Below are 10,733 nucleotides of genomic sequence, written 5' to 3'. Positions count from 1 at the left end.
TTTCTCCTTCAGCTCTGGCCTCCAGCCGTGCCCCTGGTCCTGTACTAACCCACCAGGCACACATGGGGAGCTGGGCCTCTGCAAGGAAAGATTGGGGCTGGGACAGGGGCCTGGTACCCAGAGGACACAAGAGCCCACCAGCCTTCAGTGTCCCCACAGCTGGTAGAACTGGAGCCATCAGCCCCGAGCACAGGATTGGCTCCGACTTTATTTAGATGGTGTGACATCCCAAGATTTATACCGAGGTTTTTGTTGTTACCTATCGATGTTATCAAAGACTTTTCTTTTCTAAGGTTGTATGATTCTGCCTTGACATTTTACATTTGAAAGAAAAAGCCTGTTGTGTTAGTGGGACCAATGCTCGGTCGCACTGACAGCTTCTCCCAGTTCTATAAAAATAAAACAAAAGAAAACGAACTAAATTATTGAAAAAAATGTGGAGATGTCAGTATGCATTTCCTTTTTCAATAGTAGAGTCACGCGGTAGGCTTCCAGGTCCCCAAGTCCCGCAGGCCCTGCGCCCTCTCTTTGCGGTCCAGCGTGTTTGGGTTGGGGGTGGTGGATGGAGAGGTGGCCAGGCCAGCCCCTGGGCAGTTCCTGGCACAAGGCCATCTTACTTTTGGGGTGTTATCTTCCCTGAAGAGGGCACAGGTGTGTCCAGGGAGGTCATGTTGTCAGCTTCTGAGCCAACAGGGGGTGCCCCCCAGCTGTTCAGCCTTCCAACTCCCTTTCATTACAAGAATGTCCCAGCAGGGGAGAGAGGCTCCATCCCCCCCCCCCCCCCACGCTGCTCCTGCTAAGACACCTTGGTCCCCTGGGTCCCCAGAGGACACTCCTCCTGCCATGTGTGCAACTGTGTCTTGTCATAGACAAAACTTGGGAGCCCCTCAGCCCTGATGAGAGAAATGGCCCCTGTCCCCCTGAGGGACGGCGCACATGCTTGGGGCGTGTGCCCTACGCACAGGTTCTCCTTAAATTCACCATAGATTTCTATTGCTATTGAAGTCAGTTTCATCTGGTGCTGGGTTCTATGGGCAGTAGTATCCAGCCTGAGCTGGCATAGGCCAAGGGCCATGCAGATCTCAACTGTCTGTGTCCCTAAGCCCGCCAGCCCTGTGCCAGCTAGGTTGCTGCTCTGTGCCTCGGAGCTCTTTCAAGGGCTGGGGCACAGACTCCCTTAGATTACAAGATGGGTCTGTAAAACATAACAGATTTTCTTTTTTAGTTCTGGGGCTTGAACTCAGGGCCTGGGTACTGTCCCTGAAATTTTTTTTTTCTTCTTAAGCCTAGCACTCTACCACTTGAGCCACAGCACCACTTCTGGCCTTCTCGGTTTATGTGGTAGTGCAGAATTGATCCCAGGGCTTCATGCATGCTAGGCAAGCACTCTACCACTAAGCCACGTTCCCAACCCCAAATAACAGATTTTTTTTTTTGTCGGTTGTGGGGCTTGAACTCTGGGCTTGGGCGCTATCCCTCAGCTCTTCAGCTCAAGGCGAGTGGTATACCGCTTGATCTACAGCACCATTTCTGGTTTTCTAGTGGTTTATTGGAGATAAGAGTCTCACAGACTTTCCTGCCCAGGCTGGCTTTGAACTGTGATCCTCAGATCTCAGCCTCGTGAGTAGCTAGGATTACAGGCATGAGCACCAGCTCCCAAATGACAGATTTTATATTGTATTTAAAACTGAGCTCTGTTCAACCAAAGGTGAAAAAACAGTGACATCTGTTTTTCCAGAAGTTTCTGCCCCGTCCTGGAGTCCTATGCTTGTCAAGGGGTCAGGGTAGCCCTCGAGTTGCCACTCCCAACCCACAAACCCCATTGCACACGCAGTTAAGTGGAGTTTAAAATACTCAGGGGAGTGGTCTCAGTTGCTGGCCAATCGGTGATTGGCTGACTATAAACAGCCAATCAGAACTGGCAGCAGTGGGTCAATCAGGAAAACCTGTGTCCATGTCTTGAGTGAGCCCCAGTGGATCCCAGGCTGGCTGCCAGTTCTTCACCTGCCTGGGCCTGCGGTCCTATGGTGCTGCCTGGAATCCTGGGCTCAACATAGGGAGTCTCCCTGTCTAGTTCCCCTGTCCCTCCCTGCCTGTCTCTCTCCCATCTCTCCCTCTTTTCCTCAGTCTCTCCCTCTCTTCTTTCCTCCCTTGTTTCCCTAGTTTTTCTCTTCCCTGTTTACTCGCCCTCCCATACTTCCTGCACTTGGGAAGACCCCAAAGTCTGTGAGCCTTTTATTTGGGGGGGGGGTGATCTCCTGAGTGCCTTTCTGTTGGTCACAGCCATCTTAGAGTCCCCTGAGCTAACAGACCTTCCCAGCTAACCTTTCTTAAGAGCCTGGACAGAAAGTGCATCCCTAGGAGCTGTTAACAGCACTCAGCATCTACATCTGCCACTTGTCTGAGCACCCACCACACTGGGCTGGCAGGAAGGCTTGGCTGAGACCTTGGAACTTAGACACTGTGCCTGTCCCCTGACCAGCAGCTGTCTACTTGCCAAGCAACCCCTCTCAGGATGTCGCTGTCTCTTGATTCTTCTGTAAACAATGGAGATGGACCAGACCTGGCTGTAATCTGGGGGGCTAGGGGGCCCTGGGCCAGAGGAGTTCCAGGAGGTTCGCTGTAGGCCTGTGGTGTGCATGGGATACCTGTCCTGTCCAGCAGAGGGCGCTGGGGACCGTGGCGTGCCTGTCGGACCCAATGCCTACTTGGGGTTAGCTCTGCCTAGAAGTTGAGGTGGGACGGCTCGGATGGGTTGAGCTCATCATAAATGCTAGTTTCTCTTGACGTTTTCCATTTTTCTTTCTTTCACTGGTATCAAGGTTTGAGTCCAGGGTCTCACACTTGCTTTGCTGGCATTCTACTACTTGAGCTGTGTCCCCAGCCAAGCTTTGTGATGATTATTTGGGAGGTAGAGTCTTGACTTTCCTGCCTGGTCTGGTTCAAACCTTGATCCTCCAGATCTGAGTGTCCTGAGTCACCAGGATTATAAGCATAAATCATAATAGCGTAGGAACGTGATCTTGCCTTCCCTTCTCTCCTTTACACTCCCAGCTGGATCTAGAAGGATGTGGAGATCCCAGTTTAAACTATACCGAGAGGTCCTGCGAATCGAGACCAGGTCCCCACATTGTGTGTGTGCTCTCTACCCGAACCATGGAACTATGGCCGCAGGGTGGTGCTGTGGGCCAGGCTGTCCCCTGAGGAGCTCATGGAAGGAAGCTGGCTGCTCCAGAGGTGTGTGAGTCTGAGCCCAGCCCAAAGCTGCCGCAGTCCTGGGCACGGAGGGGTGGGGGGCAGAGGCACAGAGGGTCCAAAGCAGGGCATCCAGGAAAGGGCTGTGGGCTGAGTTTGAGTCTCCCAGAGTTTGCTGTGACCCTGAGCAGTCTCCAGTGAGGCTGTTGTCCCAAACACCTCATTCCCCTTTGGGAGAGACAGGGTGAAGGAGGAGAAATTGGGCAGAGGGCAATGTGGGCCGAGGGGCGGGGCCCACACAGGGGCACAGGAACTCAGGCTGACACTTGTGTCCCATCTGCTTCCTGCCCTCCCCAGTGCCACCCTCACGGTAGACCTGGCACCCGCAGAGCCCACAGCCCTTGGACGTCGGTACCCACAGACCTGTCCTAGCCCTCAGCTGGAAACATAATGGCATTTCCTTTTAGTTTTGTTTAGTGCTGGTCATGGGGCTTGAACTCAGGGCCTAGATGCTGTCCCTGAGCTCTTTTGCTCAAGGATAGTACACTACTGCTTGAGCCATAGCTCTACTTCTTGTTTTTTGGTGATTTATTAGAGACAAGAGTCTCACAGACTTTCCTGCCCAGGCTGGCTTTGAACCATGATCCTCAGATCTCAGTCTCCTGAGTAGCTACGATGACAGGTGTGAGCCACCACCACCCGGCTCATTTCTTAGGGTGATGAGCTCCATGATCCTGGGTTCAGATTCCTCCTCAAATTCCTCCATTGGCTGGTGGTGTGTGCGCAGCTTCCTCTGTCCTCATGTGGTGTTGACTAAGGCTTTTCCCTCCCTGTGTTGGAGATGTAGGGTTGCTAAGTGCATGGTGGATGCTGGGCTTCCACCCCGCCCCTGGGCCAGCTAGGTGGTTGTCCCAGGGTTAATGGCTGGTTTAGCCAGACAGCCTCATGTCCTCCAGGCTCCCATGCCTAAGAACCCTTGGGGAATTTATTTGTGCTTGTGAATATGTATAAGTTCATTTAGGATAGGATACACGTGTTTTAGTGAGGGATGTCTGGAGACACAGCTCCATCTGGAAGCAGCACCCCAATAACCAGAGGTCTAGACAGTTCCGATGAAGTGGGCCAGATGGCAGATCCACCAGTGCCCCATGGATCAGGGGAAAGCTTTTCTAGGGCTCAGCATGGGACCAGCAGTGAGTGCCCTCTCTGCCCCCTCCCTGGGTCTGGTGCTGGACAAGCCACTGCCCCCTGGCCCTCTGGCTGGCAGCGGGTTTGAGGTGTCCAGGAGCACTGGAGTGCTCTGGGCAGATGATGTCCATGCCCAGAGGAAGGAGAGAAGAGAACGCTGCCCTCCCCACCACCTCTGTGGGAATGGGGAGACACCCCCCCAGCAGCAGTTCTTCCTCACTCCGTGGCCAAAATCACACTTGTGACTCTTCTACTCCAGTGGCCAGCAGAGAAAAGGAATCACTATGAGGGCTAGCAGCTGCCCCAGGGCCAGCACCCGTGGGAAATGTGTGCCACCCCTCTTGTTGACCCGTGACATGAGTGGCATTACTTAGAGGTCTTCAGTGGCCCTGGGGACAGGGTCAGGACAAAGCCTGGTGCCTTTGCTCCGGTTTCAGATCTGCAGATCTGTGCTAGGCAGATCAGCTTTGGTGCAAACCCCACAGTGCATTTAAGGGATGTGTTTCCCTACTCCCCAGGGTTCAAGGGCCTGGGTGGGGTGTGGAATGGCTAAGCGCTTTTTAAGAACTGCAGGGACATGGCAGTAAGTGGGTGTCACCGCCAGCCAAGATCAAGCCTGCTCCCCCCACCCCCCCAGCAGCGCCTCCAAGCCGAATGAGTTCCATCTCGCCTTCCTGACGGGCTAGTCAGGTCTGTAATCTCTGGGGAGCTGGTGACGAGCCGTGAGACCCCACTTTGACCAAGACCTCTCCGCCAGGCATGCGTCTCACCCCTGCTCTTTCTCCTTCTGCCACTGAGACCCAAGGATTGCATCAGCGCCCCGAGGGCAGCTCTGGGGTCTGCCTCCAGGGACTGGCCACACCATGAAGAAATGCCTTCCTCTTCTTTCACCATGTGTTTGCTGTCTAGATTTCTTTTAGGGTGAGTGGACAGCACTGGCCACTTGGGGCTCTCTGCATTCAGGCTCCCCTGTGGCCCAGGACCCCTGTAGCCTTTCCAGGAGGCAGCAGGGAATGCTGCTCACAGAGAGAACAAGCTATACAGGGCAGAGGCCTTCCCTGGACCAAAAACAAAACAAAACTCCCTGCCTGGGGCGCCACCTGGTGGTCAGATGGGAGTGGCCTCTTGCAGCAGTGTCCCATGCACCCCATGTCTGCCTGCTCTGGGCCTTCCTCCCCCCATGCCCTCCCCTCCTGCCCTCCATGCCTAACTTACAACGTGCTGACCAGGATTGGACAAGGCCACGGCCCCGGGGCTTCTCATTTGCATATTAAATTAGTTTCCTTTCATGGAATATTATTGTCCTTTTATTTCTTTTGTTTTTGTTCTTGTTTTGGCCAGTCCTGGGGCTTGAACTCAAGGCCTGAGCACTGTCCCTGAGTTTCTTTTGCTCAAGGCTAGCATTCTACCACTTGAGCAACTTCTGGCTTTTTTTTTTTCCAGTCGTGGGGCTTGAACTCTGGGTCTGGGCACTGTCCCTCAGCTCTTCAGCTCAAGGCAAGTGCTCTACCACTTGAGCCACAGTACCACTTCTGGTTTCCTAGTGGTTTATTGGTGATAAGTGTCTCACAGACTTTCCTGTCTGGGCTGGCTTTGAACTGTGATCCTCAGATCTCAACCTCCTGAGTAGCTAGGATTACAGGCATGAGCCACGGGCGCCTGGATCACTTCTGGCTTCTTCTGTGTATGTGGTACTGAGGAATTGAACCCAGGGCTTCATGCAGCTAGGTGAGCACTCTACCACTAAGCCACTTCCCCAGTCTCTTTTATGTCTTGTCTATCCTCCACTCCACGGGAATGGCTTTGTAAGTAGGTGTCCGATGTTACTGGTGAATAATGGCTGGGTTTCATCTCTGGGCGGGACGTGGTTAAACGTCTCCCTCCCCCTTTCCCTTTCTTTCTGGAGATGTCTGCAGGGGCGTGGGTAGCCTGTGGGAAGCCATCACATTCCATGCCTGCTCATTCAGTGACTAGAGCAGCCATGGCCACAGCGCACATGTGTGTGCATAGACACACGTGTTGTTATCATTCACGAAGAAGCAACAGTCAGAGAAGATACCTGGGCAGTTGGTGGTGAGCCATCATCCCCACATGGGCCCCATCTCTGTGGGATCTGTGTGGCACACAGCCTGGCCCACATCTGGGCAGCACTGGTGGCTGCTGTGGCTCAAGGCAGACAGCGCTGTGGCACATGGTGTGCATGGCTCGTAGCGCATTTACTGTGTAGCACTGTGCAGGAAGTGGTGCTGAGCTCTGAGCTGAGGTGTCTCAGGCTGGCAACAGGGGCTTGTGTCACTAACTACCCATCTGAGGTGACATGGGTGTGCATGAGGGAATTGTGCATCTGAGAGACAGGAGCTTTTTTATTTCACTGTGTGTGCTGGTCCTGGGGCTTGAACTCAGGGCCTGAGCACTGTCCCTTTGTTTTTCTGTTCATGGGTGGTATTCTGCTATTTGAGCCACAGTTCTACTTCTGGCTTTTTGGGGTTCATTGGGATGAGTGTCACAGACTTGCTGGGCACAGGTGGCTCATGCCTGTCATCCCAGCTACTCAGGAGGTTGAGATTTGAGGATCGTGGTTCAAAGCCAGCCCAGTCAGGAAAGTCTGTGAGACTCATCTCCAATGAACCACTAAAAAACCAGAAGTGGCACTGGGGCTCAAGTGGTAGAGCACTGGTCTGGAGCTGAAGAGCTGAGGGACAGTGCCCACACCCAGAGTAAAAGCCCCATGATGGACAAAAAAAAAAGTCTTTCGGACTTTCCTGTTCCAGCTAGCTTTGAACCACGATCCTGAGATCTCAGCCCCCTGAGTAGCTGGGATGACAGGTGTGAGCCACTGGCACCCGGCCTGAGGACTGCACCATGGGGACTGAGTAGAGGACGTCAGCTCTAGGCCATGGATGCCAGGAAACAAGGACTCAGACTGCATCCTCGGGAGGACTCACTTGCTGCATCTGTACAATGGGCTTGAAATATACCAACACTAACAACAACAACAACACATCAGCCATAAATGCATCTGTCTGCACAAGTGACTTGTGAGCTCTGGTGTCGATGGGCGTCGGCTGTGGTTTGGAGGGGCGGTGCTTGTGCTCAAGGGCAGGGCTGTCACTAGGGAGTGTGGCCTGTTGTGTTCTGCCATCCTGCTGTCCTGTAGCTCCCAGGCACTGTCTACCCGCCCCCTGGGGTTATCTGAGCCCAATCAGCACCAGAGTCTCCCCACCTGCTGTCTGCCACCTATGCTCCCCAGGCACCTGGGGAGACCATGGCCTTCACTCACTGCACCAGGCCACCCGTCCCCTACCATGGAGGTGGAGGACAGGACAGATGAGGCTCTGCCCATCGAAGATGGCTGGGGACAGAGGGACTAGCCCCTGGTATGGGCACGGGTCCCGTGTCTACCCAGAGAGGCCCATGTGACAGACCTGTTTCCACGTGGAAGGCAGGAGGGCATGGTGGGGCCTGGCCCCCGTGCATGCTACGTGGAAGTTCTGTGGGTCCCCCACACCCCAGCCGGAACCCCCCAGTGCCTCGATGTGGGTCCTCTGCAGCTGACCCCAGGCTGGAGGCTGGAGGCCCGTGGCCCACTGCTGTCTGGCACGACCATGCCTTGTCCCTTGTTACTGGGTCTCCCAGGAGCAGTGGTGTGGATGGCTTGGGCTGACCTTGCGGAGCTGAGCTGCAGGGCTTGCCTGGCCATGGGCAGGGGGTGCCCAGCTGCATGCAAGCACTGGAGGGGACCCCTGGCCCTGGTATGGTGGCCTGGACCATGGGACACACAGCCTCCAACATCCCCCATCTGCTCCGTCTGCCCTCTGCAGCAATGGACTGGCTCCCAGGGAGACACTGACATCTTGCTTGTAATTAAACCATGATTTAATTATCCACTGAAATGAGGTTCCAGAATTCATCCTGGATGAATCCTAGCCCTGTTACACAGTGGCTTTCTGCCCTGCTCTTAGAAAATGAGGACATGGGAGAGAAGAGGGAGTGTGTGTGTGTGTGTGTGTGTGTGTGTGTGTGTGTGTGTGTGTGTACTCAGGGCAGCTTTCAAAGGTGGCTGTTCTAGGTTTGTGAGCTGAAGGATCACAGCTCAGGACCTCCAGGCCCAGTGCGCCCCTGTGGAGGTCAGACAGGAGTCATCAGAACTGTCCAAAGCCAGACTGAGGCAGTGCTGTGTGTCCTGGGGCAGGTTGCCATCTCTCTGAGATGACAGGGAAATCACATGGTGAAGGTGCTCTTGCTGGAATCCAAAGTCCTGCTTCAGGCCTCAACTCAGATGTCACTTCTGAGTTGCCTGGTCGGTATGCCAGCCCGGCATGGCTCAGGTGGTAGAGTGCAAGCTGAGCAAGCACCAGGCCCTGAGTTCAAATCCTAGTACCACCAAAAAAAAAAGGAAGTGACTTTTTCAAGCATACTGTTTTATTTCCGTGTTGTCTTCATGATTTTAGTTCCCTTGTTTTCCCTATGCAGGTACAATTAGCTTATTCGCACATTAAACTGTCCTACTGGCTTTTTTTCTTGAGGGGGGTCAGTGCTAGTCCTGGGGCTTGAACTCAGAATCTGTGTGCTGTCCCTGAGCTATTATGCTCAATGTTCTGCCACTTGAGCCATAGCTCCACTTCCAGCTTTTTGGTGGTTCATGGGAGATAAGAGTCTCATGGAGGGCTGGGAAGTTGGCTTAGTGGTAGAGTGTTTGCCTCACATACATGAAGCCCTGAGTTTGAGTCCTCAATACCACATAAACAGAAAAAGCTGAAAGAAGAGCTGTGGCCCAAGTGGTAGTGTGCTAGCCTTGAGTAAAAGAAGTTCAGGGACAGTGCCCAGGCCCTGATCAAGCCCCAGGACAGGGGGGGAAAAGAATCTCATGGATTTTCCTGCCTGGGCTGCTTCAAATCCAGCCCTGTGTGGGAACATTTGACCTTGGGCTTGTTTGTATGTGTGCGTGTGTCTGTGTGCACACTGGTACTGGGGTTTGAACTCAAGGCCTGAGCACTCTTAGATTTTTTTTTGCTCAAGGCTGGTGCTCTACTACTTGAGCTACTGCTCCATTTCTGGCTTTTTGCAGGCTAATTGGAGATAAGAGTCTCAGAGTTTTCCTGCTTGGTCTGGCTTTAAGTCATGATCCTCAGATCTCAGCCTCCTGAGTCACTGGGGTTACAAGCATGAGCCACTGCAGCTGGCTTTGTCCCCAGGTTTGATATCAGGCTGAAACACGGCCCATAGAACATACACCACACTCCTGCGGTGAATTCTGCCTGATACGTTCGTTTCATTTAAACCAAGCTCTCTTGTTGGTGGGCTGCCACTGTGTGAGGAGAAACTGTGTCTTGAGCTCGACTCTGATGATGACAAAAGCTGCATTATTAAGTCAGGAGAAAGTTAATTGTATTTCCTATGGGCCTCACAGGCCAGTGTGCAGGCACGGATGTGATTTATCCCAGCAAAGCACAGCTAATCTTGGCAGTACAGTACACATTTGCTCCTTTAATTGCAAATAATTGTGTAGGGTAATTTATACTAATGCCTGACACCTGAAGGGCATGGTCACGAATGGAGGGTGAGTCTGGGGGATGAGCAGGTGTAATTGTGCTCTCTGGGTGCTGTTCCTTAGTAGCCAAGGAAAACGAAGACGGCTTATCAGCGTCCTGGCCATCCTAACATGGCTGCCTTCGGCTCAGAGCAGATGCTGGTGACCATTTGTCTAGTCCCTTAACCATTCATCTGCTGTTCCTAGTGCAGCAGCAGTGGGGTGGGAAGGAAGGAGCGTTGGTCTCGCTGGAGACCAGGTCCTCAGGCAGGACAAACATGCGTGAGGCCAAGCACAGAGGTGAGGGCGAGGTCTAGGCAAGGCCGACACTCTGAGGATTGGCTGAACTCCTGGAGCTTTGCTGGATGAGAGTTTTCTCGAGCAGAGAAGCAGGATGCTTTTCCTCAAATCATAGCTAGGTGAGGGTCTTCTGGTGCTGGCCCTTGGGTGCCCTTGGCCTGGGGGGGATGGATGGAAGGGCAGACCCCACCCCCCAAGGCTTACACTCCCAACCTCAGCTGACAGCTTCCCAGTGTTCATCACTCCCTGGCCGTCCTGGCCACTTACCCCCTGGACAGCTCTTTACTCCTGGGGGCTGGGCTGATATGTTTCAGGGCCAGAGAGTCCTTGTTTCCAGTTCTGGGGGTGCATGGTTGCTGTCACAGTTGCTCTATGTGCCCTGGTGACACACAGCCCTGGCTGGTGGGAGCCTTCCCTGGCAGGAGCTGGCAGATCACCAAACACATTCCCCAAGCCTATCTGCCTTTTGTGGTCAAGCAGCTTTGTTCTGAGAGGAAAGCTGTGTCCTGGGCGCATGCCC

The sequence above is a fragment of the Dipodomys spectabilis genome, unplaced genomic scaffold, assembly GCF_019054845.1.
Source record: "Dipodomys spectabilis isolate Male_0828 unplaced genomic scaffold, ASM1905484v1 ptg000108l, whole genome shotgun sequence".
NCBI classification, from domain to species: Eukaryota; Metazoa; Chordata; class Mammalia; order Rodentia; family Heteromyidae; genus Dipodomys; species Dipodomys spectabilis.
Note: the sequence above shows the minus strand (reverse complement) of the source record.